The sequence below is a fragment of the Arachis ipaensis genome, chromosome B8 (genome assembly GCF_059453495.1).
Source record: "Arachis ipaensis isolate K30076 ecotype BB chromosome B8, ASM5945349v1, whole genome shotgun sequence".
Classification (NCBI taxonomy): Eukaryota; Viridiplantae; Streptophyta; class Magnoliopsida; order Fabales; family Fabaceae; genus Arachis; species Arachis ipaensis.
The window spans coordinates 51,596,721-51,613,399 of record NC_142443.1 but is presented as its reverse complement, the minus strand read 5'-3'; the positions used below and the strand labels follow the sequence as shown (position 1 = coordinate 51,613,399).

Sequence of the window (16,679 nt, the reverse complement as noted above, 5' to 3'; positions counted from 1 at the left end):
AAATTGGGCCTGATGAGCCTCAGAAATCGCCAGGCACGATTTCCTTTAATGAGGTCACGTGCAGCTCCCCACACGTGCGCGCCAATTGCTTTTGCGATCCACGCGTGCACGCCAAGTGCGCATGCGCGTCGATAGGAATCTTCTGATCCGCGCGAATGCGTCCATTCTTGCGCGCCGCTTCCAGCCACCTCATCCACGCGTGCGCATGGAGTGTTTGGGCGCGCCACTGCTGCTCCTCCCAAGATTTCAATTCTTCATGTTCCTCCCTTTTTGTACATACTTTCTTCCTTTATTCTAGGTCATTCCTACCTTATAATTCCTGAAATTACTCAACAAATACATCACGGCATCGAATGGTAACAGAAGAGGATTAAAATATGGCAATTTTAAGGAAAAATAAGCATGTTTTCCATCATGGAGCAATGTTGGGAAGTGAACACAAAACTATGCATTTCTTGCGAATAAGTGTGAGAAATATTGATAAAACCCCCAAAATAAGCACAAGATAAACCACAAAATCGGGGTTTATCAGCCTGCCACACCCTCCCAATGGCGTGCCATGCCAAGACCAAGCAACTTCCAGGGACCAATCCAAGCAGTGGCGTGCCACGTCCTCCCTAAGTGGCATGCCTTCGACCCCTCCTCCATCAATGGGTGTCCAACGCCATCCACCAAGTGGCACGCCTTTGACATCCTCTAAACTAGGGCGTGCCATGCCACACCATGAAGTACCATGCTAGGCCAAAATCTAATGAACCTCCATGGAAGCCACCATAAAGGCATGTAACGCCATTCCCAGCAAGTGCCACACCAAGTCCAACAAGGCTTCCAAGTGCCACACCCATGCCTCAGTTCTTTTGGCCAAGCTCCAATGACCACCAAAGCACCTTGGTGTGCCACTCTACTCCCACCAAGTGGTACGCCAACTCTCCAAGCCCAAGACCAATTGCAAGGCCCATGATTTCAACTCCAAGCAAGTAGCTGCCAAGTCTTGAATTTCAATAACAAAGAGAAGATCACTTGAGAGATTAATTGGGAAAGATTTTATTTGATTCTATTTTTGAATTTGAAAAGTAGGTTTAGTGTAGAATATAAATAAGTCCAAAGAGTTTTTCACCGAACACTTTAGGTTTTCTCTGATTTTGAATCCTTATTTTTGTTTCTGCACAAGGAGTCATTAATCTCCTCTGTTAAGGTTAGGAGCTCTATTGATTCTGAAGGACTAATGTTATTATTTTTCTACTTTTGATTAATGCATTGTTGTTTTTCTTAAGAAGTAAGTTTTGTTCTTCATCTTAATGGTTGGAATGTACTGAAAAATAATTCTAATATGATTTGAATTCTGTTATTACCTTGGAAAAGTTGATTACTGGAATTAAGCTTGAACTTCTTCTCATAATTTTTAAAATTTTTAAAACTAGTTTTGATAAGTGACATAAAATTAACTAGGATTAATCTTTAAGAATTGTGTGGCATTAAATAAAAAATTGTTCTTGACCTCTTATCATAACAAATTGATCATGGAATTGACAGTTTACTATATTAAGAGAAATTGAATCACCAAGGGACTGGAGTTTGATTAACTATGATTTGTCAAAGATACATCTGTGCATGATCAAAGTGGATAGCAAGAAGTGTTTTTCCTGAAGCTTAAACATCTCCAAAGCCTTAACGTTTTTATTCATACCACTTTTCTTAATCATTCATAACTGCTTTCTTTTAAATTCTTTGTTTTTGACATTCAATATCTCTCAAACAAGTTTTCAATCAGTCTAATTAGAATAGTTAATTAACCATTGCTTGCTCAGTCTATTAATTCTCATGGGAACAATATTCACTCACTGTGGTATTACTTGATACAATTCGGTGCATGTGTCGAGTAGTTTTACGACCATCATATTTTTGGCACCGTTGCCGTAGATTAATTGAGATTGACAACAAACTAGTTAATTGATTCTCTAAATTAGACTTTTTTTTCTTTTTTCTTCTCACCTCACTTGGAATTTTCTTCTCTGTGACGTTAGAAATTTCAATTTTTGTTGTTGTCTGTGTGTTTATGCAAAGCAATAAGGACAAGGAACCTCTCCAGTTAGATCCTAAAATAGAACTAACCCTCTGGCGATTGAGAAAGCAATTTAGAAACCAGAAGGAAGTATAAGAAGAGGAAAATAAAAGAAAAATCATTTGATTATCTCTAATTTCTACTGAATTAGTATTTATTTGAAAATAAATTTACAAGTTGATAATAGAATGGTATTATAAAGATAATTATTTTGTATTTAATTTAGTTTTAAATTGTTATTTTATCTTTTTATTTTTTTAAAAAATATTACTACAGTACGTTAACCCTAAAATTCCTAATTTCATTACACAATAAAAACTCTAATTTAAAAACAACTCACACTAATCCTAACCCCTTCACCTAGCCACCACCCCTCACCCTAACATAACACAAACACACTCCACCCACACACACGTCCGGACCAGCAGAGAAGAGAAGAGAGGAAATGGAGACAGTGTCGGTGAAAAGGGACGCCGCTGTCCTTATCGAACCATCACAGAGGGAGAGAGATGCACATGAGAGAGACGAGCTCGCGAAGAGAGAGAGATCGACGGAAGAAGGCGCTCCAAAGAAGAAGTTGCGTCCTGCGTTGCCGTGCTCGTCACTGAAGATCCATCGCCGCAAAGTTGTTGCCATCATCGAGCCTAAGACGGAGAAGAGAAAGCGCGAGTGAGAGGAGGAGTTGTTCATCATCGCGTCTGCTGATGCGAGCTCGTGATTGGGACCACTACTATCACTGCTGCTGAAGCTCTGTTGGCATCGCCGCATCCACGTCGTCTCCGGATGGGGTCGCTGCTGCCTGAAGAGAGATAGGATGAGCAAAATGAAAACTGAGAGGAGAGGCACTTTCTAGAGGAGGAGAAAATCCCGCCGTCATGCCTGGCTGCTAAAACACAACCAGAGCTACTGCCGCTCTGTTGTCTTATTTCTCTTTGGCCGCAGTAAGTCGTTCTTGCCTTGTAACCCTCATTGCTAGTGTAAAAGTGTTCTGTTATGAGTTTGTTTGAGATTCTGAATTTTTGGTAACGTAGGGTCGAGTTTCCGTTATTGCATGTCGCGATTAAAGTTGTTGTTGTTGCTGTGAAAGTAGTATGGAGCTGTGATTACAGCTGCTGCTTTTGTGGGCCAGGAGAAAAATAGTTTTGACACATTTTATAACTTATGGGTTTTGACTATTTGAGGTAGGGGTTTTTTATAAAACATAATTTTATGTTACGGAATTATTATAAATCGATATTGATGTAAAAAATATATATTTGGTGATTATGTGAGTCTTATGGATTGACTGGTTTCTTTTGGTTGAATATGTCTGTTTACTTGATTGATTGAGTTGGCGTGTGGTGGTTAATGAAAGCTTATTTGAATGTATATATTGAAAAGTGGTTTTCTGTTGAAAATCGGATTTGTATATCGATATTGAGAAAAAATAGTTTTTATTGAAATTTTGATTATATGTCATATTGAGAAATGGTTTGGTTTTGAAACTGTTGAAAAGAGTCAAGAAATGTGGTTTGGTAGAACCCTTGAAAGGTGGTAAAGTCTGGCTTTTAGTAGAGGTGCTGCTAAAATTTTTATAGGTGATTAAGTGACGTTTAATAATAAGAATTAACTTATTTTGGGTTTGATTAATTATGAAAAAAATTATGTTTTATGGGAGCTTTAAGCGAAAAATGAAGTAATCAAAATGGGTATTTGAGAATAAACGATTTTTGAGTCTTTGAGAAAAAGTTTTGAGCTTGAGAAGAAGTTAGAGTTGGTTAATTTGATTAAAGCATTCTATTTTGAGGTTTTAGAGGAGTTAAAGTATTTGAACATGATTTGGTAAAAATGAAATGGATTTCAAGACTTTTGAAAAATGTCTTAAACTTAAAAGTGAAGCTGGAAATTGTTTTGGAAAATTTTGTAAGTTTGGTTAAAAATGAGATTGGTTGTCGTTCCTCTAAAGTCTTGAGACGTTGCCATGGAGTTTAATTACTAAATTAAAATTTAAATTAATTAAGTGATTGATTGAGAATAAATGATTTTCGAGTGTTATGAAAGAGGGGTTTAAACTTGAAACATTTTTGAAGTTAATTTAGGACTTTTGATTTGACGAAAATAAGTTTTATGGGAGAGACTTGAGATTTGAAATACCTGATTAAGATGCAAGGGTTGTGGCTTAGTCTCACTTGCTTTGAGTTGAAATTTTAAAGGAGTGTGGTTCTCACTTGCTTAGTCTCACATTATTAGAATTTGATTTGATTTGCTCCGAACAAGGACGATAGTTAATCCCGCTTGTTCACGATTCTAAGCAGGGATAGCAGTTAATCACGCTTGTTTAAGATCTCGGGTAAGGATGGTGGTTAATCCTACTTACTCTCGTGGTTCTCTCTGGTTACAAGGTGGTAGGGCACTAATCCCCCGATCTGTATGGCACGGCCTCACCAGGGGAAGGTGGTAGGGCACTCATCCCCTGATTATATGCCTGCTGATGTCTGCCTCCAAGAGAAGGTGGTAGGGCACTAATCACTCGATTATATGCCTCCTGAAGATGCATAACAGAGAGATGATATCCGGGTTAGCTACCGGATTTGTCAAGTTCGGCCGTTTAACCGACACGTGAGCTCATGGCCAGTAGGACAAGTGTAAAACCCGGTCAAACTATAATTAATTAAATAGGAGCGAATATGGTTAAAAAAACTTAGCAATCAGAATTCGATAATTTAAATATGATATTTAGACTCAGTGGATTTTTCTATGTCGGAAAACATAATTTTCTGCGTAAAAATGCGCACTGGAAATTTGACCGGCAATACCAGCTGAGATCTATCCGGTACTGCAGCTGAATAAATTAATTATAAGTGAATAAGGTTAGGAAATGAGAAATTATAATTTGGGAAGCTAGAAATATTTAAAATACGATTTAAAACTCTAATTTTAAAGGTTTTGGCCTAAAGTTAGGCTAACGGACTAAACCAAGTGAACTGGGCACATGTGGGCCCAAGACCCAACATATATAAACATTAGTTATGAGCATTTCAGCTCATTTACCCTAGGAAATAAGAGAGAGGCGCAACTATGGAGAAGAGAGGAAGAAGAGAGAAAATCCTAATTCCATCAAACTTCAAATCACCATAACTTTTGATCCAGAACTGTGATTTTGGTTATTTAGGGGTGCTCTAGTATGAGCCATTGGTAATATTCATCATAAATTACAGTAGGTTAAGGTAAAAAAACCCTTCAACCCTTGTGATTTATCATTTTTATGAACCCTAGGTTGATTGTAAGTGTGAAATTGGTTATGTTAGAGTATTGGTTGATTTTGGTGCACAATTGGGAGGTTGGTTTTACTTGGGGAGCTTTGGTGAGGCTTGGAGCTAAGGTTGGTGGAGACTTCCAAAGAAGAGGCTCAATTGGTTTCGCTCCAAGAGGTACGGTTTAAGTTTCATTTACGTACCGTGTGGTGTGATGAGAATTCCTAGGCTAGATGCCCCTAGGATTAAGTTTGGATTGTGTAAATGGTTGGAACTAATATGTATAGTTGATATGTAATGTAAATTAATGATTGGGTTGAGAATTGTGTGAATTTGTATGTTTGGTGTGTTGAGAATTTGATGAATTGGATAATGAATATTGGTTTGTGGAATATGCATTTAAATTGTGAATTTGGACCGGAGGCCGTGAATTTTGGGCCGGAGGCTGGAAAGAGGTAAGGAAGCTAAGTGATATGTGTATTGTGTGATGCCATATGAGATTGAATGGATATTGAATATTGAGTGTGTGAATAAATGGGAGGAATGTGGAATAATAAAAAATTAGGAATTTAGGAGTGGAAGGTGACGAAATTGAATTGGATCGTGTAGATGAGGTAGGTTTGGTTTTGGCTGAGTGTAATTATGTGAATGTGGTTGGGTTGTGGTCATTTGGATGAGTGAAAATGAATTTGGCTTGTGAAAATTGGAAAAAATTGGTGATTTCTATTTTTGGATAAAAAATTAATTTTTGACCAACTTCGGCGGTCCGTAACTCGATCCTCAGAGTTAGGAATTATTCAAAATTAGATTTTTATGAAAGTTCATTCAACGATCTTTTCAACGGTTCAGAAATGATTGAAAAAGGAATTTTGTAGAAGAAGTTATGTATAACAGAAGTTTGAGGTTTGAAAATGAAATTCTGCAGCTTTTTCAGACTTAGATAAAAATTTTGAGAAAACGTACGCCCACGCGAATGCATGGCCAACGCACACGCATAACCATATAATTTATCCCCCCATGCATGTGCATGGCCGACGCGTACGCGTCGCTGTGTTGATGCTACTGCGTGATAGAAAAACCAGAGAGTTATGATGGTATTGTGCTGGATTTGTGCGCGGAGTACAAAATGCCTCCACGCGTACGCGTGACGGACACGCACGCGTCACTCCCCCTCTCTGATTTCCACACGTACGCATGAGCGATGCTCACACGTCACTCCCTTTTTCCTCTTTCCACGCATGACCCTGTTTTCAGCAAAAATGAGTTTTTTTTTGTGTTTTAAAACTGAATTTCAGACCTCTAAGCCTCTATTTCCACCCTTTAAGTTTTAAATCGTTGTAGTATGCATAGTAACGAGAAGAAGTTAAAGGAGAGGAGGTATCTTGCTGGGAAGTAAGGTTGGTAAGGGTTGACTTCCGTATGGAAGATGTGAATATATGAAGTATATGTAATGCCATAGTGATGATGCATGGTTGATAATGAATAAGTTAGCTTTGAGAATGAATATGACTTTGAGGTGAGATTAATGATGAGAGTGATAATGATTATGGAAATGATACTGAATATTGAGATATACCTTCCTGGCTAGATGCAATAGAGTGATTCCATTTGCTCTGGGATGAGGTGAGATGGCGGGTAGATGCAGTGGAGTGATTCCACTTGCTCCGGGATATGGTGAGATACACCCGCCTGAGTAGATGCAGTGGAGTGATTTCACTTGCTCCAGAATGTGGTGAGATACACCCTCTTGGGTAGATGTAGTGGAGTGATTCCACTTGCTCCAGAACGTGGTGAGATACACCTGCCTAGGTAGATGCAGTGGTATTGATCCACTTGCTCCGGGACGTGGTGAGATATACCTGTCTGGGTAGATGTAGTGGCTTTGATTCCACTTGCTCCGGGTTTGGTTTGCAACTCCTGGTGTAGATGCAGTGGTTAGCCCCCACTTGCTCCTAGTCGAGGTTGGTTTGCAACTCCTGGTGTAGATGCAGTGGGCCGGTGATGAACGGATAATTTATACGCTTTTTGGCATTATTTTTAGTATGTTTTTAGTATATTTTAGTTAGTTTTTATTATATTTTTATTAGTTTTTAAATAAAAATCATATTTCTGGACTTTACTATGAGTTTGTGTATTTTTCTGTGATTTCAGGTATTTTCTGGCTGAAATTGAGGGACCTAAGCAAAAATCTGATTCAGAGGCTGAAAAAGGATTGCAGATGCTTTTGGATTCTGACCTCCCTGCACTTGAAGTGAATTTTCGGGAGCTACAGAAGTTCAATTGGCGCGCTCTTAATTGCGTTGGAAAGTAGACATCCTAAGCTTTCCAGCAATATATAATAGTCCATACTTTGCCTGAGATTTGATGGCCCAAACTGGCGTTCCAAGTCAGCATAGAAATTCTGGCGTCAAAACGCCAGAACTGGCATAAAAGCTGGAGTTAAACGCCTAAACTGGCACAAAAGCTGGCGTTTAACTCCAAGAAAAGCCTCTACACATGAAAGCTTCAACGCTCAGTCTAAGCACACACCAAGTGGGCCCTGAAGTGGATTCTGTATCATTTACTCATTTCTGTAAACCCTAGGTTAATAGTTTTCTACAAATAGGACCTTTTCCTATTGTATTTTACACACTTGATCATACTTTTGATCTTGGTTCTTCTGGTTCTCTCTCTGGGGCCGAAGCCAATGATCACCATTATCACTTTTGTATTTTCAACGGTGGAGTTTCTACACACCATAGATTAAGGTGTGGAGCTCTGCTGTTCCTCATGAATTAATGCAAAGTACTATTGTTTTTCTATTCAACTCAACCCTATTTCTGTTCTAAGATATCCATTCGTTTTTCAACATGATGAATGTGATGATCTGTGACACTCATCACCATTCTCACCTATGAACGCGTGCCTGACAACCACTTCCGTTCTACATGCAAACAAGCTTGAATGTTTATCTCTTGGGTTTCTAATCTAAGATTAGAACCTTCGTGGTATAGGCTAGAATCAATTGGCGGCCATTCCTGAGATCCGAAAAGTCTAAACCTTGTCTGTGGTATTCCGAGTAGGATCAGGGAAGGGATGACTGTGACGAGCTTCAAACTCGCGAGTGTTGGGCGTAGTGACAGACGCAAAAGGATCAATGAATCATATTCCAACATTATCGAGAACCAACAGTTGATTAGCCGTGCGGTGACAGCGCATTTGGAACATTTTCACTGAGAGGACGGGAGGTAGCCATTGACAACGGTGAAACCCAACATACAGCTTGCCATGGAAAGGAGTATGAAGGATTGGAAGAAGGCAATAGGAAAGCAGAGGTTCAGAAGGAACAAAGCATCTTCATACGCTTATCTGAAATTCTCACCAATGAATTGCATAAGTATCTGTATCCTATTTTATGTTTTATTCATATTTTAATTATCAATTCTCCATAACCATGTGAATCCGCCTGACTGAGATTTACAAGATGACCATAGCTTACTTCAAGCCGACAATCTCCGTGGGATCGACCCTTACTCACATAAGGTTTATTACTTGGACGACCCAGTGCACTTGCTGGTTAGTTGTGCGGAGTTGTGACAAAGAGTTAAGATTACAATTGTGCGTACCATGATGTGGGCGCCATTGATGATCACAATTTCGTGCACCAAGTTTTTGTCGCCGTTGCCGGGGATTGTTCGAGTTTGGACAACTGACGGTTCATCTTGTTGCTCAGATTAGGTAATTTTATTTTATGTTTAAGCTTTTTACCTTGTAATTTTCGAAAAATTTCAAAAAAAATGTATTTCTATTTTGTTCCTCAGAGTTTTTAAGAATGAATTCTAGAGTTTCATGATGATTTGTTGATGTCTGGCTGGCTGAGAAGCCATGTCTAATCTTTTGGACCGAGGTTTCAACTTATCATCACAAGAGCTTGTTGATTTCTATCAATCTTGCTGTTGTATGTAATGATCTGCTAAAGCTTGGCTGGCCATTGGCCATGTCTAGTGTTTTGGACCGAAGCTTTCACTGAAAGCTTGGCTGGCTAGTAAGCCATGTCTAATTCCTGGACCGGAATTTTAGGCTAACATTGCATGATTCCTGGAATTCTCATTAAGAATTTTGAATTCCTTATTTTCTCTTTCTCCAATTAATTTTTGAAAAATTACAAAAAAAATAATTATAAAGCCATAAAATCAAAAATAATTTGTGTTTCTTGTTTGAGTCTAGTGTCTAATTTTAAGTTTGGTGTCAATTGCATTCTTCTTGCATTTTTCGAAAATTACATGCATTATGTTCTTCATTAATCTTGAAGATGTTCTTGATGATTTCCTTGCTCTGATCTTTAAATTCTCTTGCTTTGTGTGTTTAGTTGTTTTTCATATGCATTCTCAATTTGTTAGTGTCTCTAATATAAAAATTTCAAATTTTGGTATCCTGCATGCATTGTTTGTTTGATCTTAGTTTTCCATGATTAGTTGCATTTTGATTGTTTCTCATCATTAAAAATTCAAAAAAAAAATTTTCAAAACTATGCCTTTTCAAGTCAATAATATAGAGAGTTGAAGATTCAGAACATACAGCAGAGGAATTACACAGAAAAAGCTAGGCGTTCAAAACGCCCAAAAGGGTAGTATTTTGGGCGTTAAACGCCAGAATTGATACCATTCTGGCCGTTTAACGCCAGGAGGACACTAGAGGGAAGATTTTGTTTTTAATTCAAATCTTTTTCAAATCATATCTCTTCAATCATATCTTTTCAAAATCAATTTCTATCCATTTTTTAAATTATTATTATTTTCAAAAATCCTTGCTACAATTAATGATTTAATTTGTTACTTGCCTATTAAGAAAGGATCAAATTTTAATTCTAGAATCATATCTTTTAATTTCCTGTTAGTCAAGTAATCAACTTTAATTTTAAAAATTTCTCCTTTTAATTTGATTCTCAATCATATCTTCTCAATTATATCTTTTCAATCACATCTTTTTCAAAATTAATTTTCAATCATATCTTTTTGGTTTCCAATTTCAAAATCTTTTCCTAAAATCACTTAATTTCTTTCCCAATCTTAGTTTTCGAAAATCATTTACCAAATTTTCAAAATTTCTTTTAATTATTTCAAAATCTTTTTACTTTAATTTCGAAAATTCTTCCCCTCTTCTCAAATCCTTCTATTTAAAGGACTAACACTTCTCCATTATCAGCAATTCGAACTCTGTCCCTCTTGATAAGTTCGAATTCTCTCTTCTCTACCTCATCCTTCTATTTTTGTTTTCCTCTGACACCTCAAGGAATCTCTATACTGTGACATAGAGGATTTCATATTTTCTTCTATGGGTTTGTGTATTTTTCTATTATTTCAGGTAATTTCTGGCTGAAATTGAGGGACTTGAGCAAAAATTTGATTCAGGCTGAAAAAGGATTGCTGATGCTGTTGGATTCTGACCTCTCTGCACTCGGAATGGATTTTCTAGAGCTACAGAACTCCAAATGGCACGCTCTCATTCGCGTTGGAAAGTAGACATCCAGGGCTTTCCAGCAATATATAATAGTCCATACTTTGAATAAGGATAGACGACGTAAACTGGCGTTCAACGCCAGTTCCTTGCTGCATTCTGGAGTCAAACGCCAGAAACAGGTTGCAAAGTGGAGTTCAACGCCAGAAACAGGCTACAAACTGGCGTTCAACTCCAAGAGAAGCCTCTACACGTGTAAAGCTCAATGCTCAGTCCAAGCACACACCAAGTGGGCCCCAGAAGTAGATTTCTGCATTATTTACTCAATTCTGGAAACCCTAGTAACTAGTTTAGTATAAATAGGACTTTTTACTATTATGTTTATATCTTTTGGATCATCTTTGATTAGTTTTAGGATATCTTAGACTTTTGTGAGGGCTGGCCATTCGGCCATGCCTGAACATTTATCACTTGTGTATTTTCAATGGTAGAGTTTCTACACACCATAGATTAAGGTGTGGAGCTCTGCTGTTCCTCAAAGATTAATGCAAAGTACTACTGTTTTTCTATTCAATTCAACTTATTCCACTTCTAAGATATTCATTCGCACTTCAATATGATGGATGTGATGATGGTGACAGTCATCATCATTCTCAACTTATGAACGCATGCCTGACAACCACTTCCGTTCTACCTTAGATTGAATGGATATCTCTTGGATATCTAATACAGGGGACCGAGTCCGAGTTATTAGTGTCTTCGTGGTATAAGTTAGAACCCATGGACGACCAATCTTGAAAATCCGGAAAGTCTAAACCTTGTCTGTGGTATTCCGAGTAGGATTCAAGGATTGAATGACTGTGACGAGCTTCAAACTCGCGAGTGCTGGGCGTAGTGACAGACGCAAAAGGATCAATGGATCCTATTCCAGTATGATCTAGAACCGACAGATGATTAGCCATGCAATGACAGCGCATTGAACCATTTTTACTGAGAGGACAGGTGGCCATTGACAATGGTGATGCCTAACATACAGCTTGCCATGGAAAGGAGTAGGAAGGATTGGATGAAGACAGCAGGAAAGCAGAGGTTCAGAGGGATGAAAGCATCTCTATACGCTTATCTGAAATTCTCACCAATGAATTACATAAGTACAACTATCCTATTTTATATTTTATTTATCTTTTACTTATAAATTCATAAAAATCCGTTGAATCCGCCTGACTGAGATTTACAAGGTGACCATAGCTTGCTTCAAGCTGACAATCTCCGTGGGATCGACCCTTACTCACGTAAGGTTTATTTCTTGGACGACCCAGTGCACTTGCTAGTTAGTTGTACGAAGTTGTGAAACAAAATTAAGAACATGAACGTGCGTATTGAGTTTTTAGCGCCGTTACTAAGGAAGGAATGATCACGATTTCGCACACCAAGTTTTTGGCGCCGTTGCCGGGGATTGTTCGAGTTTGGACAACTGAAGGTTTATCTTGTTGCTCAGATTAGGTAACTTTATTTTAATTTTAACCTTTTTGTTTTTATTATTCTTATTTTCAAAAAAAATAAAAAAATATATTTTTTATTCAAAATTTTTAAGAATGAATTCTAGAGTTTCATGAAGCACGTTGAAGCCTGGCTGGCTGTAAAGCCATGTCTAATTCATTTAGACCGAGGCTTCCACTTATCAGCATATGAAGTTGGATGAAGTATCAGCTGTTGTATGTCTGATTTGTATCTGCTGAAGCTTGGCTGGCCATTGGCCATGTCTAGTGTTTTGGACCGGAGCTTTCACTGAATGCTTGGCTGGCTAGTGAGCCATGTCTAATTCCTGGACCGAAACTTTAGACTAACATTGCAGATTCCTGGAATTCTTATAAAAAATTTTTTGAAATCCTTATTTTTCTTTTTCAAATTAATTTTCGAAAAATCCAAAAAAAAAATAATAAAATCATAAAAACAAAAAAAATTTTATATTTCTTGTTTGAGTCTAGTGTCAATTTTTAAGTTTGGTGTCAAATTGCATGTTGTTATTTTTCTTGCATTTTCGAAAATTCATGCATTGCATTCTTCATGATCTTCAAGTTGTTCTTAGTAAGTCTTCTTGTTTGATCTTTAAAATTTCTTGTTTTGTGTCTTTTCTTGTTTTTCATATATATTTTTAATTTGTTAGTGTCAAAAAATTAAAAATCTTTAAGTTTGGTGTCTTGCATGTTTTTCTCTTCTTCAAAATTTTCAAAAATAAGTTCTTGGTGTTCATCTTGACATTGAAAGTGTTCTTGGTGTTCATCTTGACATTCATAGCGTTCTTGCATGCATCATGTGTTTTGATCCAAAATTTTCATGCATTGAGTCTTTTTGATATTTTTCTCTTTCATCATTAAAAATTTAAAAAAAAAATCTTTCCCTTTTTCTTCTCATCAAATTCGAAAATTTGAGTTGACTTTTTCAAAAATTTTTAAAATCTTGTTATTTCTTATGAGTCAAATCAAATTTTCTATTTAAAAATTCTATCTTTTTCAAATCTTTTTCAAAAATCAAATCTTTTTAATTTTTCTTTTAATGTTTTCGAAAATATTCAAATTAATTTTCAAAATCTTTTTCTTATTTTATTTTATAATTTTCGAAATTACTACTAGCATTTAATGTTTTGATTCAAAAATTTTTCAAGTTGTTACTTGCCTATTAAGAAAGGTTCAATCTTTAAATTTTAAAATCATATCTTTTAGTTTCTTATTAGTCAAGTAATCAACTTTAACTTCGAAAAATCAAATCTGTTTAATTTTCTTTTCAAATCTTTTTCAATTTAAATTTTTTAATCATATCTTTCAATCATATCTTTTTCAAAATCAATTTCAAAATCTTTTCTAACATTTTATCTTTTTAAATTGATTTTCAAATCTTTTTTCAATCAATCCTATCTTTTTGTTTCAATCATATCTTTTTGAAAACTACCTAACTAATTCTCTCTAATTTTTGAAAATCACCTTCCTCTTTTTCAAAATTCCTTTTTAATTAACTAATTATTTTAATTTTTAATTTTAATTTTATTTCTTTTCTAATTTTCGAATTTTATTTTAATTTCAAATTTAAAAAAAATATACTTTTATTCTATCTAATTTTCGAAAATTCTTCTCCCTCACTTTCTTCTATTTATTTATTTATTTACTAACACTCCTCTTCATCTAAGAATTCGAACCTAATCCTCACCCTTGTGTTTGGATTCTCCATCTTCTATTCCTATCTTCTTCTACTCACATAAAGGAATCTCTATACTGTGACATAGAGGATTTCATATTTTCTTTGTTATTTCCTTCTTTTTCATATGAGCAGGAACAAGGATAAGAACATTCTTGTTGAAGCTAATCCTGAACCTGAAAGGACTCTGAAGAGGAAGCTAAGGGAAGCTAAAGCACAACTCTCTGGAGAAAATCTGACAGAAATTTTCGAAAAAGAAGAAGATATGGCCGAAAATAGTAACAATGCAAGGAGGATGCTTGGTGACTTCACTGCACCTAATTCCAATTTATATGGAAGAAACATCTCAATCCCTGCCATTGGAGCAAACAATTTTGAGCTGAAACCTCAACTAATTTCTCTGATGCAACAGAATTGCAAGTTTTATGGACTTCCATCCGAAGATCCCTTTCAATTCTTAACTGAATTCTTGCAGATCTGTGATACTGTTAAGACCAATGGGGTTGATCCCGAGGTCTATAGGCTTATGCTCTTCCCATTTGCTGTAAGATACAGAGCTAGAATATGGTTGGACTCTCAACCTAAAGACAGCCTGAACTCTTGGGATAAACTGGCCATGGCTTTCTTAGCCAAGTTCTTTCCTCCTCAAAAGCTTAGCAAGCTTAGAGTGGATGTTCAAACCTTCATACCAAAGGAAGGTGAATCCCTCTATGAAGCTTGGGAGAGATACAAGGAACTAACCAAAAAGTGTCCTTCTGACATGCTTTCAGAATGGACCATCCTGGATATATTCTATGATGGTCTGTCTGAATTATCAAAGATTTCACTGGACCATTCTGCAGGTGGATCCATTCACCTAAAGAAAACGCATGCAGAAGCTCAAGAACTCATTGACATGGTTGCAAATAACCAGTTCATGTACACTTCTGAAAGGAATCCTGTGAATAATGGGACGCCTATGAAGAAGGGAGTTCTTGAAATTGATACTCTAAATGCCATATTGGCTCAGAATAAAATATTGACTCAGCAAGTCAATATGATTTCTCAGAGTCTGAATGGATTGAAGGAATCATCCAACAGTACTAAAGAGGCCTCTTCTGAAGAAGAAGCTTATGATCCTGAGAACCCTGCAATAGCAGAGGTAAATTACATGGGTGAACCCTATAGAAACACCTATAATCCCTCATGGAAAAATTATCCAAATTTCTCATGGAAGGATCAACAAAAGTCTCAACAAGGCTTTAATAATGGTGGAAGAAACAGGTTTAGCAATAGCAAACCTTTTCCATCATCCACTCAGCAACAGACAAAGAATTCTGAGTAGAATCTATCTAGCTTAGCAAATATAGTCTCTGATCTATCTAAGGCCACTTTAAATTTCATGAATGAAACAAGGTCTTCCATTATAAATTTGGAGGCACAAGTGGGCCAGCTGAGTAAAAGATTCACTGAAACTCCTCCTAGTACTGTCCCAAGCAATACAGAAGAAAATCCAAAGAGAGAGTGCAAAGCCATTGATTTAATCATCATGGCCGAACCTACAAGGGAGGAGGAGGATGTGAATCCTAGTGAGGAAGACCTCCTGGGACGTCCAGTGACCATTAAGGAGTTTTCCTTTGAGGAACCAAAGGAATCTGAGGCTCATCTAGAGACCATAGATATTCCATTGAACCTCCTTCTGCCCTTCATGAGCTCTGATGAGTATTCTTCCTCTGAAGAGGATGAAGAAATTACTGAAGAGCAAGTTGCTAAATACCTTGGAGCAATCATGAAGCTGAATGCCAAATTATTTGGTAATGAGACTTGGGAAGATGAACCTCCCTTGCTCACCAATGAACTGAGTGATCTGGATCAACTGAAATTGCCTCAGAAGAAACAGGATCCTAGAAAGTTCTTAATTCCTTGTACCATAGGCACCATGACCTTTGAGAAGGCTCTATGTGACCTGGGGTCAGGGATAAACCTCATGCCACTCTCTGTAATGGAGAAACTTTGAATTTTTGAGGTGCAAGCTGCCAGAATCTCATTAGAGATGGCAGACAACTCAAGAAAACAGGCTTATGGACAAGTAGAAGACGTGTTAGTAAAGGTTGAAGGCCTTTACATCCCTGCTGATTTCATAAACCTAGACACTGAGAAGGAAGAGGATGAATCCATCATCCTTGGAAGACCCTTCCTAGCCACAGGAAGAGCTGTGATTGATGTGGACAGAGGAGAGTTAGTCCTTCAACTGAATGAGGACAACCTTGTGTTTCAAACTCAAGGATCTCCTTCTGTAACCATGGAGAGGAAGCATGAAAAGCTTCTCTCACTGCAGAGTCAACCAAAGCCCCCACAGTCAAACTCTAAGTTTGGTGTTGGGAGGCCACAACCAAACTCTAAGTTTGGTGTTGAACCCCCACAACCAAACTCTAAGTTTGGTGTTGGGAGGTCCCAACCTTGCTCTGATTATCTGTGAGGCTCCATGAGAGCTCACTGTCAAGCTATTGACATTAAAGAAGCGCTTGTTGGGAGGCAACCCAATGTTATTTAATTATTTTTATTTTATTTTCTCTTTGTTATTTCATGTTTTATTAGGTTGATGATCATGTGGAGTCACAAAAACTACTGAAAAATCGAAAACAGAATGAAAAACAGCATTGAAAACAGCACACCCTGGAGGAAGGGCTTACTGGCGTTTAAATGCCAGTAAGGAGCATCTAGCTGGCGTTTAACGCCAGAACAGAGCATGAAGCTGGCGTTAAATGCCAGAAACA

At 37.2% G+C, this 16,679-nt stretch overlaps 1 non-coding gene across 1 annotated transcript; it reads right to left on the bottom strand.

Moving 5' to 3' along the window:
* Positions 1-14,581: 14,581 nt before the first annotated feature.
* LOC148548070 (small nucleolar RNA R71) lies at positions 14,582-14,689 on the bottom strand. The gene has a single exon (XR_015897043.1). It is a non-coding gene; the product is annotated as a small nucleolar RNA R71 (small nucleolar RNA).
* Positions 14,690-16,679: the final 1,990 nt, after the last annotated feature.